Here is a 17,994-nt window from a genome sequence, read left to right on the forward strand (position 1 = left end):
CATGACTCACACGCATCGCTGACCCGCAGATTTGGTAGATCCGGCTATTCCTCTCAATGCAACGTACGACAGTTTAAAAGTGACCCTCTCTAATTTTCAACATATTTCTCGAACTATTTAGGAAAGTTTCTAACTTTATTTTCCAAGATGAAAATAAAACACAAAGTAGACAAAACATCGTTTCAGGTAACCCTTTATCCCAAGAGCTTCCTGCGGTGACGTTTATATTCGAGTCTTCACGCGGACTGCAATGTTCCACTAGTCTCAATTCAAGATTAATCTGCTGTAAATCTGCGGTTAATCTGAGCTCATTGAATTAGAATGTTATCTCTTTGGTTATTTCATGTTCTTCGGCTCTCTCGTCTTTTACAAAAACTAAATCCAATTTTCGATAACTTGTGCTGTTCGTTTGAATTCATACACATTGGGAAATCTTGTGCTAAATGTTCTTATCTACGCCGTAAATCTTCAATTAACAGAGGCTAAATCAAATGGCTGTGAAGCGCTGCAAGTTCGGCTGCGAGCTTGGTTACGATTGAAGAGTTACGGCCCCAGGTGGATTACTCGGGTATAAACGTGACGGGGGGGGGGGGGGGGGGGGAGGGTCCGACGTTTTTTTTTTGGGTCTAAAATTTTCAGCTCCTGTATTTTTTTGGGTCTGAAAAATCTGCGCGTATTTTTTTGGGTTCGAATTTCCGCCAGGCTGATAGTTTTTACGCAATTCAAGCAGAAAGCGCAGAAAGCAGAAAGAAAGCAGCAGAAAGCAGAAAGGCAGTATGTATACTGTTCTTAAAATTGCATTTTTAGTGTATAAAAGCAGGAGCGGCTCCTGATAAAAGTCATTTATTTTTTTTGGTCTAAAATGTCCAGTCTTTGCGCGTTTGGGCCAAAAATCAACCGGAAAAAACTCGGTTAGTAAGAGGAATAAAATATGTCATATTCAATGGAAACCTGTGTAGCTGTTAGGTAGTAAACATTGATAAAAGTAACCAGAAATGGAAAAGTAGCCCGAGGCGGAAGTCAGTTCGCAACACGTGATGTATGACGTAGGTCAACACATACATCCGGGGCAGAATGTTCGTGAGACGAAGTGAGTTTTGTTCAGTGACAAATACAATGTTTTCAAGTGCCGTGAAGTGCTGTGTGTTTAATGGGGTAGCTTTATGAGGCGCGTGTACCATAACATGGATAGGCATTCGGTACAAGTTATTTCTTGATTAGATTTTATTCTAAGATTGTTTGAGCCCCACACAAGGGATGACACCGACTTAGGGGCACAACCACAGACTGACTGCTGAATACTCATCTGCGAAGCGAAAGGAGAGACCACAATACAAGATTTTATTCTGATACATTCATCTTCAGATTTGATGTTGAGGGAGATACACCATGCAGAGATGTCAACCTCTGAAGATCTGAAATATGGAGATTTTTTTCTTCTGAGCACCCTCCCCTCCCCCCTTATTTCCATACCCCTCAAACAAAACTGATGCACTCACGTCCCACCCCTCCCCCTTTCCCCTCCACGGAAATTCATCCCAGCCAGTATTTTGGGCGATTTGAGATGAGTTGAAATATTAGCTTATTTTACAAATAGGAGGCCAGGTGGCTTTTATCCGGGAGATTTATGGAACTGGTCATAACAAGTTTGTTCGAAGTGGACTCACCTCGTCTGGTGTAGGGGGGTTATCAAAGACACCATCTGCCTCATGAACATTACCAACAAAATTTTATTGGCTTTAAAATTTTGAGTTGACACAAAATATTCAGCTTCCAAGAATCAACATTGCTCGATCATTAATTATTCATCAAAGTTATGACCAATCAATGGGTAGAATTAAAGTCACATGTACATCTCTGTAAACCCCAATACAACTCAATGAATTTTGAAACAGTATAATTTCTTTTGAAACACTGAAACTCCTGCTCAGCTAATAAGTAATCATGAACTTTTGATACAGATCTCTACTGATTAAAATGCAAAACACAATACATTTAATTTACTGTTTTCATTTCACACGGTACGATAAAATATTCGCGTCTATAAACGCCCAAACAGATCTCCCCCTCATATTTTATCTACTACTAAAGCTCGTTGATTGAAAGCACTTCATTCGCCATCTAGGTTGGTATCTTCAGTGAAATGGGTAACAGCAGAGAGGCAACCCAAGCTGTTTGCCGCTTTTACCTTTTCCAACATGGAAAAAGCAACAGGAAAAATTGCTGGAACTTTGGATGATCTGGGCGGTGGATCTGACAAAGCAAAACAGATGTAGCGAAAATGAGTATTGACAGTTTTGACTGATTTTGATTGGAATAAAAAGCACTGGACTCTAGCACCAGCTGCAGCCAAAAGCACTCTTGAGTTGTCTGCACACCATTTTTTTTACTAACATGTGTAATTTTTAAGAACATTAGGACATTTTTTAATTTGTAAGACATGTTTCGATGTTACAAACATCATCGCCAGTTACAGAGTATTTGAGGAACCGTTAGGATTATATAACAACTAATTATAAGCGAAACATGCATAGTTAACTATGATTAAGTGACAAAAATAGAGAGCATATTTGAGTGAGTAACAAAGTGTTAGAAAGAAATGAAGCCTAAAGCGTAAGTGCCAGGTTGACATGATGAACTTGTTGATTTAAGGACGGTGCCTACTAATACCGAAGTATTTTTGTGCGGTTTATGACTATCCGGGAAAATCAGATCTTAGCAAGTCCTATTGAAATCCAAAAAGAAAATTGGGGGTAACCACGCATTTTTCAGAGATAATTACGCAACAATATCTCTAAAAAGCGCCAAAATATAAAGCAATGTATGGGATTTTTTCCTAAATTGAAGCTTAATTTTCTCTGAAAAATGCATGGTTACCCCCAATTTTCTTTTGAGATACCAAAGGTATTTGGTAAGTTCTGCTTTCTCCGCATAGTTTTAAACCGCGCAAAAATATTCCTGTATTAGTAAGAACCACCCATAGGAAACCTGAGTATCTCGCGATGCGCAGAACGTATGCGCAGTAACAATAGTAGGCACCGTCCTTAAATTGGCCTTTTCCCAGTTTATATACATGGCCTCCTTTAGTTTAAGTTGAAATTAAGTGGGGGCAGAATCAAGGATTTCGAAACAATCCGCTGAGCAAAATTGACGACAACGTTCTGAGGTTTGTGGGTGTTTGAAGATGTGTGCAGTATTTTGTCAAGTGACGTGTACATCTTCGCTACAGTTTATCCGGGATCTGTGATAGGGGTATCGCATGGTCTTTGCGAGAATTTGCGACATTGCGAGCAGTGTGTTTATTTTTGCGAGCACAAGCAGTTGACAATTTTTTCTTGCGAGCAGCGAGCACTTTAGAAAATACACATGGCGAGCAGCGAACACTTCGAGTACTTCGTAAATTTTCCTCTAGCCGGAATCTCTCTTTTATTTAAAATAAGATACGTTGTTTTGCGCCAAGTAATAGCTAATAATCTGGCTGACACCTCCAAAACAGAACAACAGTTACAGTCTGAACTCAGTTGAAGAAAGACTGAAGCTAGAGGTAAGGATGTTTCAACCTTTTTGTTTTAACCATATCATAACCGATTTATCGTTTATATATGTATAAAAAATAACTACAAAGGAGGATTAAGTTTCGAGCAATCGAGCACATGTTAACGAGAATGCGAGCATGCGAGCAGTTGCAAAAAATTTGCGAGCACGAGCAAGCGAGCGCCCGTGTAATTTTTGCGAGCAATTCGAGCAGAGTCCAAATTTTGCGAGCACTTTTAAATTAAATGAGACCATTCGATACCCCTTATGATTACTGCCGGATGGATACCACCTTTGGTCCCGGATATAGAGATGCAAGCAGTCCCTTTCTGGTTAGTCGAGAGGGTGCACTCACAGCGCAGCGAGACTGGAGCGAAGTAAAATAAACGAGAAGAGACTTTCCCCTTTTTCCCGCCTCTCCCCAAGCCCCCCTCCGCTCGTTCTCTCCAGTGTTTTCGCGCTCGGCTATTTTGCGCGACCTCTTGACTATCCAGTAAGGGACCCCTTGAAGTCTATCCCGGATAAAGTGCAGCGAAGACGTAATCAGGTGTGTTTCACGTGACAATGCTACGCGGTCCGCCATTTTGAATATCACTGTAATGTATTGCATCATTTTCATCATGATTGTACTTTTCCTGTTACATAATAATTACACTGTTCAAAAGTACAAAGTTGTATTACTGTTAACTAGTGCTGTACTCTTGATATACTTTCTTGATTACAAAATAAAAAATGAGTTGAATACAAGCAATGACACTGGAGTCACTTCTCTGTATGACTACACAACAATCACCAAGATCCTGCGGACGATCCGCGTGTTTGTGAATTCGATACTGCAAGTGCGATACTAAGTTATCGATACGGTAGGGCGAAGCCATGGAAACTTGTGTACTTGTGTACTTCCTACAGAAACAGTGGAAAGGCTGACAGATAATAAAGAGTCAGTATCTGATCACTATTCACATTACCTTTGCGATCAGTTGTTTCGGAATGGTCCTCCACAGCTTGAAGTGAGGTTTCGTCCAGGAGCACGATCTGTGCAAACAAACATGGAATGTCAGGGGCACTCAACAAGAACATTAAAGAACTTAAAGGGACACAATCAGCTGGTGCACATGCGCTTTAGATACTATTTGTTAGCTGATTTGCATATCACACTTCATCACAAGCCTCGCGCTGAGAAGCGCATCCTTTAATAACAAAGCGCAACCTAAACAAACCTTATGGAGTCGAAGTATTTGTCAGTCAAATTAGTGATTATAGACCTAATATCATATTACAACACTCGTTTTCTTGAAACCATGGAGAATTTTCTGATGGACTTGTCCAGGGAAAGCTTAACGTCAACGAATACCTCTGAAGTCGAAACATCATTGAATCGTTCATTTCTGCTTTCAATCATTTATTTCGCTTTTATAATTTCGTTTCTACAACTTCTCCGCTATCTAAATTTAGGAACCGAACTCATGTCATTGCAAGAGCGCTTGCTCGCCCAGTAGAAAACAAGGTCCTACTAGAGGTTGTCCTTGTCGAGGAGATAATCGACTGTCTACCGAACCTTGTCTTCGTCTGAGGTCCAAACCAAGCAGCCAGGACGCGAAGTTTGAATCGTACTAATCGTTTAAAAAGGTTTCCTCCTCACAAACCTATCGCCAGGTTGAGAAGATGCAATGTTTCCAATATATATATATTGGTGATTTGCTGTCCATTGTTCTTGATTTACTTCTCTCGTTATTTTAGTCAACGCAGGCGATTTTTTCCGCCCGGCGCGATCACGTTTCCCACTTTTTCTTTTCATGTTCCTTTGGAGACGCGATCCATACTTGTTTTTAACCAAATATGATAAAATAATATCGTCAGAGGATGAGCAAAAGCATACTTAGAAGCAGGTTTTCAGTAAAAGATTGAAAATCCAATAAAACACTGGGAAGATTGAAGCGGATTTCTAGATGCATTCGACGCGTACTTATGATTTCAGGTTGAGGTAGACGCTTTTCAAACTGACAAAGTTGAAACACGAAACAACGTATTCCAATACCGAACAGACAATCACGGCTTAATTAAATTTATCGAAAATACAAAGAGAGCTTTGTACCCTACGTGCTATTATTAGTGTTTTTTTTATCCAGTCAATGGCAGACGGCTTAGGTTGTCCCTGTGTTCCTGCAGATCGTTTGGTGGTCTTTTAAAGACATATTTTATTAAGCCAATGCAGTCACATTTCCAGAATTTTCGAGCTGTCGTTGGTTTTACCAAAAGGCTATAGCTAGTGCTACTTCATATTTTTATCGAGGTATTTGTCTCTTCGAAAACGAAAGGAATTTAATTGTATTCCAGTGTACGAAATTTTGTTCCGACATTTTAAGGAAGAAAGCAAAAGATTTTCTTTAAAACTACAACTAAATCTCGAGGTTGGCTAATCACCGAGTTAGGATTTCGAGTTGGATTTCGAGATGGATTCTCAAGTAAGGTTTTTTTTGGTGGGAGTTTTTGGGGGCCGGTTTCCAATAAATTTTCAATGTTTTACACAACGTACTTTTATTAGCGGTGTTGCACATCGTCTTGAGGTATTTTCAAGATGGAAGAGAAGGAGGCAATAATAGGGTTGACAGGCCTGTGCGACTATCATGTACGTGTTTTAGCCTAAATAAAAGTTTTGCCCTCACGGGTATGTCTTTCAGAGAACACCCTTTTCAGAGTGGTGCTCTATGTAAATTTTCTTTTAGCGCTGTATTTTCTTATTAATAACATTTATGGTTTAGAGGATTTGCGCGATAGTCACTGAATAAAGCCATGTGTGTAACTGTCGCATGTTTTGTATTTTATATTTTTAAGGCCATTTCTGGGTTATGCGTTCTATCTTCTCGTTCTATCTATTTGACCTCTTGTTGTTAGACGGGATGCCCACAGGGCAGACTGTGTCTAGGTTTTTTTTTTAGATAATCTGCGAAGCATAGAATGGGAATAAATGAGGCCACATTAAGCATCCTGTGAAAATTCCATTAGGGGCATCTTGTTATCTTTGTAAGGATAAGATTTGAACCGTGTAGTAATTATTATCTTGCAGCTTTTGTATCGCCGGGCCTGGCTATTAGCTTCTTTATAGGAAAGATGTGTTTCTTATCACGGTTATTTGTATCTTGATCCTTTCTTTAGCATTGTAGCTTCTTTGAAAAGGCGTACTCTGGGACCTTAGCTCGCCTTAACTCGCCTTTACTCGCCTTAACTCGCAACTTCAGATTATGTTCAAACTTCTTTAACTCGCCTAAACTCGCTCCATCTCGCCACTCAGAAAAGTAGATACCAATTTAATTATCTCATCCCACTTTCAGTGTGATTTCAAAATTAATCCCAAAGGGAAGTCGCCAAAGAATATGGATTTCAAAAGTGCAAAAGATAGTGATTCGAAAGTGAGAAGTTCATATATGAATCATTTCATATACTTTACATCGTTTCACTCCTCTCACGGGAAAATGGGAACCTACAATCGGACCTTGCTCCCAATGTGTGGCTTCATAGCTCAGTTGGTAGAGCATCGCACCGGTAACGCGGAGGTCACGGGTTCGAATCCCGTTGAAGCCTGAATTTTTTTCAGGCTTCTAATTTCCAATTGCATAAATTGGAAAATTCACTGCGATGGTCACTTCTCACTTTCATCTACATCCGCAGTTCATATATGAATCATTTCATATACTTTACATAGTGGTGATTCGTAAGGAAAACAGGGTCTTTACCTTTAAAAAAAAATACATAAATTGACCCGTCCCATCCTTCTGGAATTTCCAATAGCCTCTGTGGCAATGGTATTTCTAAATTAACCTTGTCACGCCTTGGAGTCACTACTGGATTTGTCAATGGAACTACCAGAAACAACCTAAGCATACTAACTAGTTTCTGATGATGCCTATGAAAAAGACTGCAGTGCTAAACATGGCGGAAATTCCAGAGGCATGGGGTCACAGGGCCTAGGGATATTCAGTTAAAAATCCCACATTGACTGTTAGTATTTTGGTCCACAAAGTATGGAACATTAACAAAGAGAACAAACAGTATTCACAAAAAAGTATTCATAAAATAGTAAATTTTAGTCTTATACTTCTAAGCGAGACAAAGAAATACAAAAACATAATAACAGAATATTAAATTTTAGTTTTAAGCTGACCAATGATTTACAATAAATTTTGTTTGTAGTTGCAAATCTAATTACTTTGCAAATATATACATAGAAGCTGTTTATGTTAATAAATAGCCGCAGCAATAGTATCATCTTATAATCTAATGGAGCTTAATGAGAATTGAAAAAGAAAAGCCTGCGATGTAGCCAGAATCCTTTAAGAGGGAATGTGACTAACATCAAGCGAGAGGTGGCACATGATAAAAAATGAAAGTCCTTCATAAATTGACTAAGGATACCCTATGGTAGTTCTAGTAATGTGGTGGTTTTGATTTCTTGAAATCGTTTTCTAAACCCAGAAAAACTGAATGAAATCTGTTCGGGTCCACGTGTCTAGAAAAGCACCCAAAATAGACGTGTCCCATACCTTCTCTCAACTTCGCTCTGTTTAATTCGCATCGATAAAAAACCTCCTTTTAAGCTTGGAAATGTACAGTCGAAGTTTTAAATGTAAAAATGCGAAGCAGGGAAGATTCATCACTGACGACTAGGGTTTTGACAATGCTAGACAAAGCAGATAATGGAAATTAAGGGATGCCTTGTGGTGAGGAAAGTATTCAATTCTTAAATTTAAATAGTATTTTGCTTTAGTGAATTTTTTGGCTTATCTGAAATTTTTTCGTTTAATTTTTTTCGTAATTGGGAAACATGGAGCCTTGTTATATATACAAGACATACAAAGATTGGAAGGCAGCTTTGGATGTACGTTACTAAAGCATATTATATGTTTTAACCCTTATCACTTATCATTAGGTGAGTCATTTTCCCCTAACTCGCCTTAACTCGCACAAACTCGCAACTGATAGGAAAGCTCAATTTTTCGTTAACTTGCCTTAACTCGCTTTAACTCGCATGAGCTGGCACAATCCTGCGGCGAGAGAAGGTCCCAGAGTGGGCCTTTTGAAAGCTATACAATGCGTTAAATTGAAGGCTAAAGGCCACTTTGAGTTACGGCTGTGTTTTTGCTACCGCTCTGTAATTGTAAGCTTTGTGTTGCGGTAGCTTAGTATTTTCCTCCTGTGTTTTGATTACACCATAGCATGATTAGGCAATTCTTCTGTGTTGCTCTGGCCAGGGGCTGCTACGAGTCCTTCGGCCGTTAGTAAATTCTGTGGCATTTTAGGCAATGGTCAGGTAAGACCGCGGTTTCGGATCCTAATCTTGTGGTTCTCTTCAGTTGCTGATTCTTTAGAAATGATAGAGATGAGTTCTCGGTATCATTTCAACAATTTCGCTCTCTTTTCGAATTATAAACCCATGCTTCAGAAAAGACGCAAAAAAAAAAAGAGAACTACTGAACCCCACCCCTACAGGATCTCTTTTGTTGACTGCACTGGGAATACACGAGACGGTTTAGGGACGAACTAACCGATTCGTTGCAGCTGGATTACTAGTAACCATCTCGAAAAAAACGAATCTACGTCCTTACTCGAAAATCTAACTCGAAATCCTAACTCGGAAGTTAGTTTGTCTCCTGAATATCTGTTGAACTGTTGGATGGCCGAATCAATTTCAAAACATCCCACACGATTCTCAATTGAAGTAGAATTCGGCAAGTTTCGATTTATTTAACCAGCTTTGAATAGTTGTCAAGTTAGTGTAGAATACCTCTTTAACTGTAAATGTTGCCGGTAAAACAATTCCCACGACAATTATCTGAACTGAAGCGAGGTGTTAAAAATATGTGAATCTTATCCTTCGACAAGTGCTCTTATCCTTTCCCAGAGCTCTCTCTTATCCCACCCCGCATGGAATAGGAAAAAAACTTCGATAAAATAGAGTAAGATTGATTATAATAACCCTCATGTACCTCGCTTGTTGCAGACATCTTCGACAAGGATATGGCAATAACTGTCCTTGTTTGGAGGCTGAATGTTATTTAAACAGACCGGGAAAAATCGACACCCTCACTTGCGAAGAATCAAGAAAACTATGAGCAAACAGCTGATTGGAATAACATGTTATGTTCATCAAATTCGGCGTTGTTTATCACCTGATGGGACTTGTGTTAATCTTGTGATTAAAAACAATCATACAACTGTGTTATGAAACTTCAGTGAGAGGTCTAACATTTCGATAACTGAATAGATTGGTTTTAATGGTGACAATCTGCTAACTGTGAAACAAAACATACACATGGATTTCAAATATGTGGGTTTTACATATTTTACGTTTATAACTTTACCTCTACGAGCATATTACGAATTCAATCCACAATTCCCTGCCACGGCCAGTTTGAACCTGCGAGCTCCGGCTCTACAGGCTGGCGCCCTAACCAATTGGGAACGTTAGTTGATGTTTACCTAATTATAAAAGACAGCTGAAGAGAAATTGTCGTGAAAAATTGGAAAATAATTTAGACAGATTTAGGAACATTGGATTGTGATGAAAAACGTTTATACAGAGATAAAGAGGGAGGGTATTTTCTTCCTAGCTTGAATCTGTTACCAAAGGTTGATAAATTAAGTGAAAATTGAAGTGGAGTTGAACAACAACCTGAGTTAGTGACCACAGTTAATGTATTTATGTACGAAAGCCGAGGAGGGACTTCCGACTTCGGACTTCCGACTTCGGACTTCCGACTTCGGACTTCCGACTTCGGACTTCTGACTTCTGACTTCCGACTTCCGACTTCCGACTTCCGACTTCCGACTTCGGACTTCTGACTTCTGACTTCTGACTTCCGACTTCCGACTTCCGACTTCCGACTTCGGACTTCGGACTTCGGACTTCCGACTTCCGACTTCCGACTTCCGACTTCCGACTTCCGACTTCCAACTTTTTTTTTTTATTTTTTAATTTTTTTTTTATTTTTTTTGAAATAAACTCTAGTGAAGTAACGGCAAAATGTTTTTGTGCGTTTTTAGTTTGTTTTGTAGTGCCGACATTCTTTCGCTGAAATTGACTTCTGAGAGAGTTTTATCTATAAGGTTATCGGGGTAACCTCTGTTGCGTAGTCTCTGTTTGAATAGAGTGATGTTTCCTTCAAATTTTGTTTTTGAAGAGTTTTTTCTGAGAGGTCTTAAGGCTTCGCCTTTGGTAAAGCCTCTCCTGACGCCTGGAGGGTGGCAGGAAGAAAAATGCTTTACTGGAACGTTTCTCTCGGTTTGAAGTTCGTGCGCACGTCAAGTTTTGATTCATTTTTTACTTTTTCGCCCTTGTATACACATGTGTCAAGGAAAGTGATTTCAATTTCTGCAATTTCAGCCGTGAATTTTATGGTCGCATGATAGTTGTTGGCTAGCTCTATAAAAGTTTGGATTTCATTTTTGCTTACGTTCCATAGAGAGAAGACATCATCGATGTATCTCTTCCATGCAAGCGGTTTTGTAGCACTACGGCCAATTATTTCTGTTTCGATCTCTGCCATGAAAATATTGGCAAAGGATACTGCCATCTTTGTACCCATTGCGATCCCGTATCTTTGGAGGTAGTTTTTTCTATTAAAGATTTAACGTTAAGATTTACGGTCAACCCAGGTCACGCGTGAACGATATTTTTGAAATTTGAACGGAGATTTACATGTCAGTTTTGAAAATCGCCAACGAGATTTCAGAGTTCCCGTATAAATTTCCCTAGCTTATTGACGGTATAAAGCTATGAATTTTTGTTTACTTTGCAAAATTGAATATTTCAAGAATAACAATTGTTTCCCAAGTATTTTGAATCTTTTTTTCGGTCAATGCGTCTTTTTCGGAACGATTTCCAGAGAAATGTCCAACATTCCATTCACACGTCGGGCATTACAAAGAGAAATTCGAATGTTCATTTCATTCTTAGAAATACTGTTCACGCGTGACCTGGATTGACTGTAACATTAAATCCGTGAGCCCTAAAATTAAACATTGCGCATTTTCAGCGTCACGCAGTATTTCCGTCATATCCTGCACGTAATGCTTTTTGGGTGTTTTTTCGCTGTTCACACCCATGTTGGAACGTGATTTGTACTACAATGATTAGGTATAAAATATGCTCCCTCACTTTCTTGTTCTAACTCCCTGATGAAGTCTGTGTTATCAGACGAAACCGGTAGTAGATAATAAAGAAGTTGACAAGATCTGTTGCTGTGTGCTGCTCACTAGAGTTTATTTAAAAAAATAATAATAAAAATAAAAAAAATTAAAAATAAAAAAAAAAGTTGGAAGTCGGAAGTCGGAAGTCGGAAGTCAGAAGTCGGAAGTCGGAAGTCGGAAGACAAAAGTCGGAAGTCAGAAGTCGGAAGTCGGAAGTCGGAAGTCGGAAGTCGGAAGTCGGAAGTCGGAAGTCAGAAGTCCGAAGTCGGAAGTCCCTCCTCGGCTTTCGTAATTTATGAGGCCTCACGATTCATCTAGAAGGAATTGAAAAATATAATTGAGAGATAGTGGGATACCTTTAACACTATTAGTTTATTGGTGTCTTTATTAAAAGGTGTGCTTGTGGACTTTTATAGTAATGCTTCAAACCTGGTTTTTTTCTGGAGTTGGCCTATTTAATATGCCGAAAATCTGTCATGCAGCTGCATGTTTCGGCCCGTCCATTCCATGCCAACGCAGAGTTTGGCATGGCACTATTGGCAACGCTCCCCGTCCCCACGCGGCCGCGTGGGGACGGGGAGCGTTGCGTGACTCCGGCCCGAGCGTCTGCGAAGGAGACTAAGTTGATAGAACACTGCACCGGCATCGTGGAGGTCATGGGTTCGAATCCCGTTCAGGCCTGTTTGGTGGATGAACAGTGTGTGAATTCCTACAAGGTAAGGAAAAGGAAGCTGAAGGGGCCAAAAACTATTGCTCCAACGCGTTTCTTAACTTCTTCTTTAATGTCAAATATCCGATGCGGTAAACGTTGCGCTAATCGATGCGAATGCAATAATCGATACGGTTGCTAGAGAAATAAACAAGGAAAATACAAGTTACTACAGCAAAAGGACGAACCAAAACACAAGAATATATATATAAAAATAACAAACTAAGCAGAAATGACGAGCCAAAAAATAATACTTACAAACATTATATGGCCTTTAAAACGGACAAACGAAGCGATGTAGGAAAAAAACGCGAAACCTAAAACTGTATTCTCCAAAGCACAAAACCAGAGTGAATAAAAAGCAAAGACGCGAATTTATACCAATCAACTAAGGAACAATAGACGAAGTTATGCAGAAAAAAACTAACAGAATAATAATCAAAACGACATGCAAGCTTGACACACAAAAAAATGTTCCAAAAACAAAAGAGTTCATTCATGAAGAATGCCGCTGCAACAGGAAGCTGTTCATTCAAAATGGCGGACGGCAGCGATGAGCGTGGACTTAAGCAGTATTTTGTCAAGTGACACATCTTCGCTACAGTTTATTTCCGATCATCGGTTTCCATCGATTGGATACCCCGGGATTAGACAAACTGAACATTGTTAACCGGCTATTGTATAAAAGATCTAACATTCAGAGTAATTCCGTTTCACTCCCCCTGTGAAATACTGCAGTGAGCACATCACTAACAACCAATAGACATAAGAAAAAGGGGGGGGGGGGGGGGGGAAGAGAAAAATAAAAGTTGGCCCTTGACTCGAACAGTTGGCTCGTGACTCGAACTTGACTAGTAGGGCTACGAGCCGAATCTCGTTGCGCGAAGTGATTTTGCGTTCGCTTCTTCAGCAGAGTAAGCCCAGTTACTGGCCGACTAGCTTCGACACTATCGTTGGCATCGCGCCTGACGTCTCCACCACCATGACTTGTAGCCCTGCATTTCTTTTACATTGGTTGACTTTTTTCTATCAATACGTCAAGCTGTTCTGCTGCTTGATCCGCCTGTGTTAAAATTGGGGCGTTGTAAGCATCCAACATCGGCGACTGCAATTTATTTTTGGACTGGCTGTCTCGGAAGTAAATTTTATGCCGATTTAGGTGTTGTTTAAAACGAAAAAAGTCAAATACAGTCTTTTCTTTAAAACGATCTCTTTAGCTAGACAAAGTCCTTTCCAAAGTGCTCCACCACCCCCCGCCCCTTCGTCTCCAAAGTATGACTTGTGATCCTAACCACATCCGAGATAATCGACGTTTGTGGTGCCATATTCCACTGCGACCGAGGAGAGTGCATCATTCACGGCTTTGTCGAAGACCTTAACCCTTAATTTGACGTTTTCAGAATTTTTGCAAATTTGGTACATATACATTAACCGATTTTGACATTTTGCCCATTAACAGGATCAAAGGTGGTCACTTCTAATTCTATGTAGTCACTAGCAACACTTTCGCAGCCATCCAAGCTTACAGGCTGGTCAATTAGTCCCAGGGAAATACCCAGCCGTATTTTATGTTCTGACTGAAGAATAACGTGATCTTCGCCCATATCCAATATCAAAATTCGTCCAAGATGTTTCGCCCATATTTTATATTTGACGCACTAGCGACAGTTCTGGCAACCGAAGCAAGGTAAGTGAATTTTCATAGAATATTTCAATTTTAAGCACTTTTTTAGCTGAATTTAAATTTTTTGTTGGTGAAATGATCGACGATCTCACAGACCAATCGAAGAAAAAAAGGCTCGCATGACTCGCGTGACTCACATGGCTCGCTGACTCGCAGGATTTGGTAGATCCTGCTATTCTTCTCAATGCCACGTACGACATTTTCAAAGTGACCCTCTCTAATTTTCAACTTATTTCTCGAACTATTTAGGAAAGTTTCTGACTTTATTTTCCAAGATAAAAATAAAACAGAAAGTAGACTAAACATCGTTTCAGGCAACCTTTTATTCCAAGAGCTTCCTGCGGTGACGTCTATATTCGAGCCTTCACGCGGACTGCAATGTTCCACTAGTCTCAATTCAAGATTAATCTGCTGTAAATCTGCGGTTAATCTGAGCTCATTGAATTAGAATGTTATCTCTTTGGTTATTTTCATGTTTTTCGGCTCTCTCGTCTTTTACAAAAACTAAATCCAATTTTCGATAACTTGTGCTGTTCTTTTGAATTCATACACATTGGGAAATCTTGTGCTAAATGTTCTTAGCTACGAGGCCAAATCAAATGGCTGTGAAGCGCTGCAAGTTCGGCTGCGAGTTTGGTTACGATTGAAGGGTTGCGGCGTGACTGACCTGCGGTAATAATTCTTATTAACTCAGTTAGTAGTTTTATTTATTATTATTCTAGAGTTGGCGTGATGCCACCTTGCCGACATAATTATATTTAGATTTAGAACAGAAAGTATTCAAAGAACATTCGTGAGCTGACTAAGCCTGCGGTGCCGTATTTCACTGTACTCGCTTTTTCCCGTTGATTTATGGCCCAGCTTGGGCCATAAATCAACGGGAAAAAACTCGGTTAAGAGGTATAAAATATGTCATATTCAATGGAAACCTGTGTAGCTGTTAGGTAGTAAACATTGATAAAAGTAACCGGAAATGGAAAAGTAGCCCGAAGCGGAAGTTCGCAACACGTGATGTATGACGTAGGTCAACACATACATCCGGGGCAGAATGTTCGTGAGACAAAGTGAGTTTTGTTGAGCGACAAATACAATGTTTTCAAGTGTCGTGAAGTGCTGTGTGTTTAATGGGGTAGTTTTATGAGGCGCGTGTACCATAACATGGATAGGCATTCGGTACGTGTTATTTCTTGCTAACATTACATTCTAAGATAGCCGTAGTCACACAAGAGCCCGGGGGGGGTAAACCAAAAAAAATTGGGTAGGGGTGTGCAGCCCGCTTCCCAAAACCCTTACCCTATTTATGACTAAAATCTGCGATTTTCCCTACCCTATTTATGACTAAAATCTGCGATCTTCCCTACCCTATTTATGACCTGAAGTAGCTTCTTCTAAAAACACCGCACATACCTATATAGCCCATATAAGGGAGTACCCCCCCGGGCACAAGAGATGCCCCCGACTTAGTAACACAACCACAGACTGAAACTGACTCATCTGTCGAAGCGAAAGCAGAGACCACAATACAAGATTTTATTCTGATACATTCATTTTCGGATTTGATGTTGAAGGAGATACATAATAGACCTTTTTCATAAATGGCGGCCGATTTATTATTCTTTTCAATATATGTTAGTTGGCCCTACTAACCTAATTTCAACGTAAAAATTCTTTTGAATTTTGCACATGCTGAAGAGGCTAGTAAGGCTAATTTTCATGAAAACAAAAGAATAATTTATCGGCCGCCATTTATGAAAAAGGTTTATGCAGAGATGCCAATTTCTGAAGATCTGAAATATTGAGATTTTTTCTTCTGAGCATCCTCCCCCTCCCCTTATTTCTCTACGTACCCCTCAGACAAAACTTATGCACTCACGCCCCACCCCTCCCCCTTCCCCCTCCACGGAAATTCATCCCAGCCAGTATTTTGGGCGATTTAAGCTGAGTTGAAATATTAACTTATTTTACAAATAGGAGGCCAGGTGGCTTTTATCCGGGAGATTTAGGGAACTGGTCATAACAAGTTTGTTCGAAGTGGACCCACCTCGTCTTGTGTAGGGAGGTTATCAAAGACATCATCTGTCTCATGAACATAACCAACAAAATTTTATTGGCCTTAAAATTTGAGTTGACACAAAAATATTCAGCAACCAGGGTTAACATTGCTCGATAAACAAGAAAAGAGAACTAGGTTTGAATCTCATTGTAATTTTTTACTGCAGGATAGAGGGGTGGCTATGCAGTTAAGACACCATCTTTTGAGGTTGAGGAGGGGGGGCTGCAGGCGGACACCATCTATTTTGTGGTTTGGTGAGTCGTGTTATGGTAGTTTTGACCACTTCCCTTAGTCCCCCGTACGAGGACTGGAGTGAAATACACCGCAAAATCATTTGCAACAATCGAAAAAATGATGCACATCTCCTTCGATTTCAAATACTCCAGAGCAACTGTGGTCTGGGGAAAAATGGTTCTTGAGTAGATGACTGGACGGGGAATCGTATAATCTTTAATTTTAGTTTTGTTTTATTTAATCTGTAAGAAGCAATACACAGTTTTTGAGAAATCTGATAGTGAGCGATTCATGAAAAATACTTGCGAGAAATATAAAATTACAACACTCAAAAATTCAATCGGTTACAAAACATATTACTTACTTCTGTGACGTTATCCAGTCAAAATATACAGGTTAGCTATGTGAAAACACCGACTGCTCTCTAACATGGAAAACGTGTCATATGAACTCTAAAGCCAACTTTACTTAGCGATTGCGCCACTAACTGTCATTCACGCAGTTAATTAATAAATCAAATGTCAATCAACGAATTACTAACAGGAAACACTCATTTTCATTTGGTCAGCGAAACAAACTGCACAACCTTAACGCCAATAAAACTCGTTGACTCAAAGCACTTCATGTTTACAATTGTGATTCAATGCCGACAGACAGATCTTCTTTTAAGGAAAAAGCAGAAAGGCAACCCTTGCTGCTCGCCACTTCTACCTTTTCCAACATGGAGAAAGCAACAGGAAGAATTGCTGGAACTTTGGATAATCCGGGCGGTGGATCTGACAAAGCAAAACAGATGTAGCGAAAATGAGTATTGTCAGTTTTGATTTTTATTGGTATAAAAAGCACCGGCCTCTAGCACCAGCTGCAGCCAAGAGCACTCTTAAGCTGACTGCACACCATTTTTTTCTACCATGTGTTCCCTTCTTTGGACTTGGTGGCCGTATAATTAAACTGGCCTCGTTTGTTTACTATTTTCCCTTTTCTTTATATGTGTTAATTCCCCGATGGGGTAGGCGGGGGAAGTGCTCCGTACTGAACGGCCTAAACAGGGAGGCCTCACCCAAAAGAGGTTTCTTTTTTAGGCTGGAGGTTGGGATTTTACAAGGTTAAGTATAGAAAAGGATAGAAAAAACTGTGATTTAGGTATTTAAAAGGGCCTTCACAGATATCTCGTACTGATCCAACGAAATGAGTTGCGGTTTCAACTGTATGCATGTGAACATGGTACCATTTTGTGTGGCAGGCCAGATGAAAGGGTTACCTTTTCTGTCAAAAATTGTATATATAATAGGGTAAAGATTTGGACCTTGGGGTCGAGCCTCCCCGTGTAAAACTTTGTTGTGTACCCCCTTCTCCACTCAGTTCCCGAGTTATTTAATTAACTGTATATTTCTGTAAGCGACTATCGTTGAAAGGTTCGAAATGAGGAAAATACACACACTTTTGAATTTGAAAGACATGTTCGGATACAACCGTATCATCATCAGTTTCGGGATCTCGAATTGGAGCGAACCTCGCTCAACAAACAGCTCAAACATATTAATTTGACACTTTTACTTTAATTTTTTTTTTCATTACTCTTTTCTGTAATCT

The 17,994-nt window shown here is 39.8% G+C and overlaps 1 protein-coding gene and 2 long non-coding RNA genes across 6 annotated transcripts in view; 1 reads left to right on the forward strand and 2 right to left on the reverse strand.

Moving 5' to 3' along the window:
• Nucleotides 1-1,706: 1,706 nt before the first annotated feature.
• Nucleotides 1,707-9,676, reverse strand: LOC146480824 (uncharacterized). Its single transcript, XR_014864615.1, has 3 exons — nucleotides 9,519-9,676; nucleotides 4,503-4,569; nucleotides 1,707-2,253 (listed from the first exon to the last, which is right to left on the reverse strand). It is a non-coding gene; the product is annotated as an uncharacterized LOC146480824 (long non-coding RNA).
• A 6,930-nt stretch (nucleotides 9,677-16,606) lies between these two features.
• LOC146480825 (uncharacterized) overlaps nucleotides 16,607-17,994 on the reverse strand; it is an 83,637-nt gene continuing 82,249 nt past the window's right edge. For 3 of the 4 annotated variants that reach the window (XR_014864603.1, XR_014864600.1, XR_014864602.1), the window contains one exon: nucleotides 16,607-17,177. This is a non-coding gene — a long non-coding RNA (uncharacterized LOC146480825). The remainder of the gene's footprint in view (nucleotides 17,178-17,994) is intronic. The other variant, XR_014864601.1, reaches the window with a different exon arrangement.
• Nucleotides 17,190-17,994, forward strand: part of LOC146480826 (uncharacterized) — a 6,050-nt gene continuing 5,245 nt past the window's right edge. The window contains exon 1 of the mRNA XM_085109185.1: nucleotides 17,190-17,994. This exon is cut by the window's right edge and continues 5,245 nt beyond it. The gene's annotated coding sequence lies outside the window, so the exon portion shown is untranslated.

This window comes from Pavona decussata, unplaced genomic scaffold (assembly GCF_977016875.1).
Source record: "Pavona decussata unplaced genomic scaffold, jaPavDecu1.1 SCAFFOLD_52, whole genome shotgun sequence".
Classification (NCBI taxonomy): domain Eukaryota; kingdom Metazoa; phylum Cnidaria; class Anthozoa; order Scleractinia; family Agariciidae; genus Pavona; species Pavona decussata.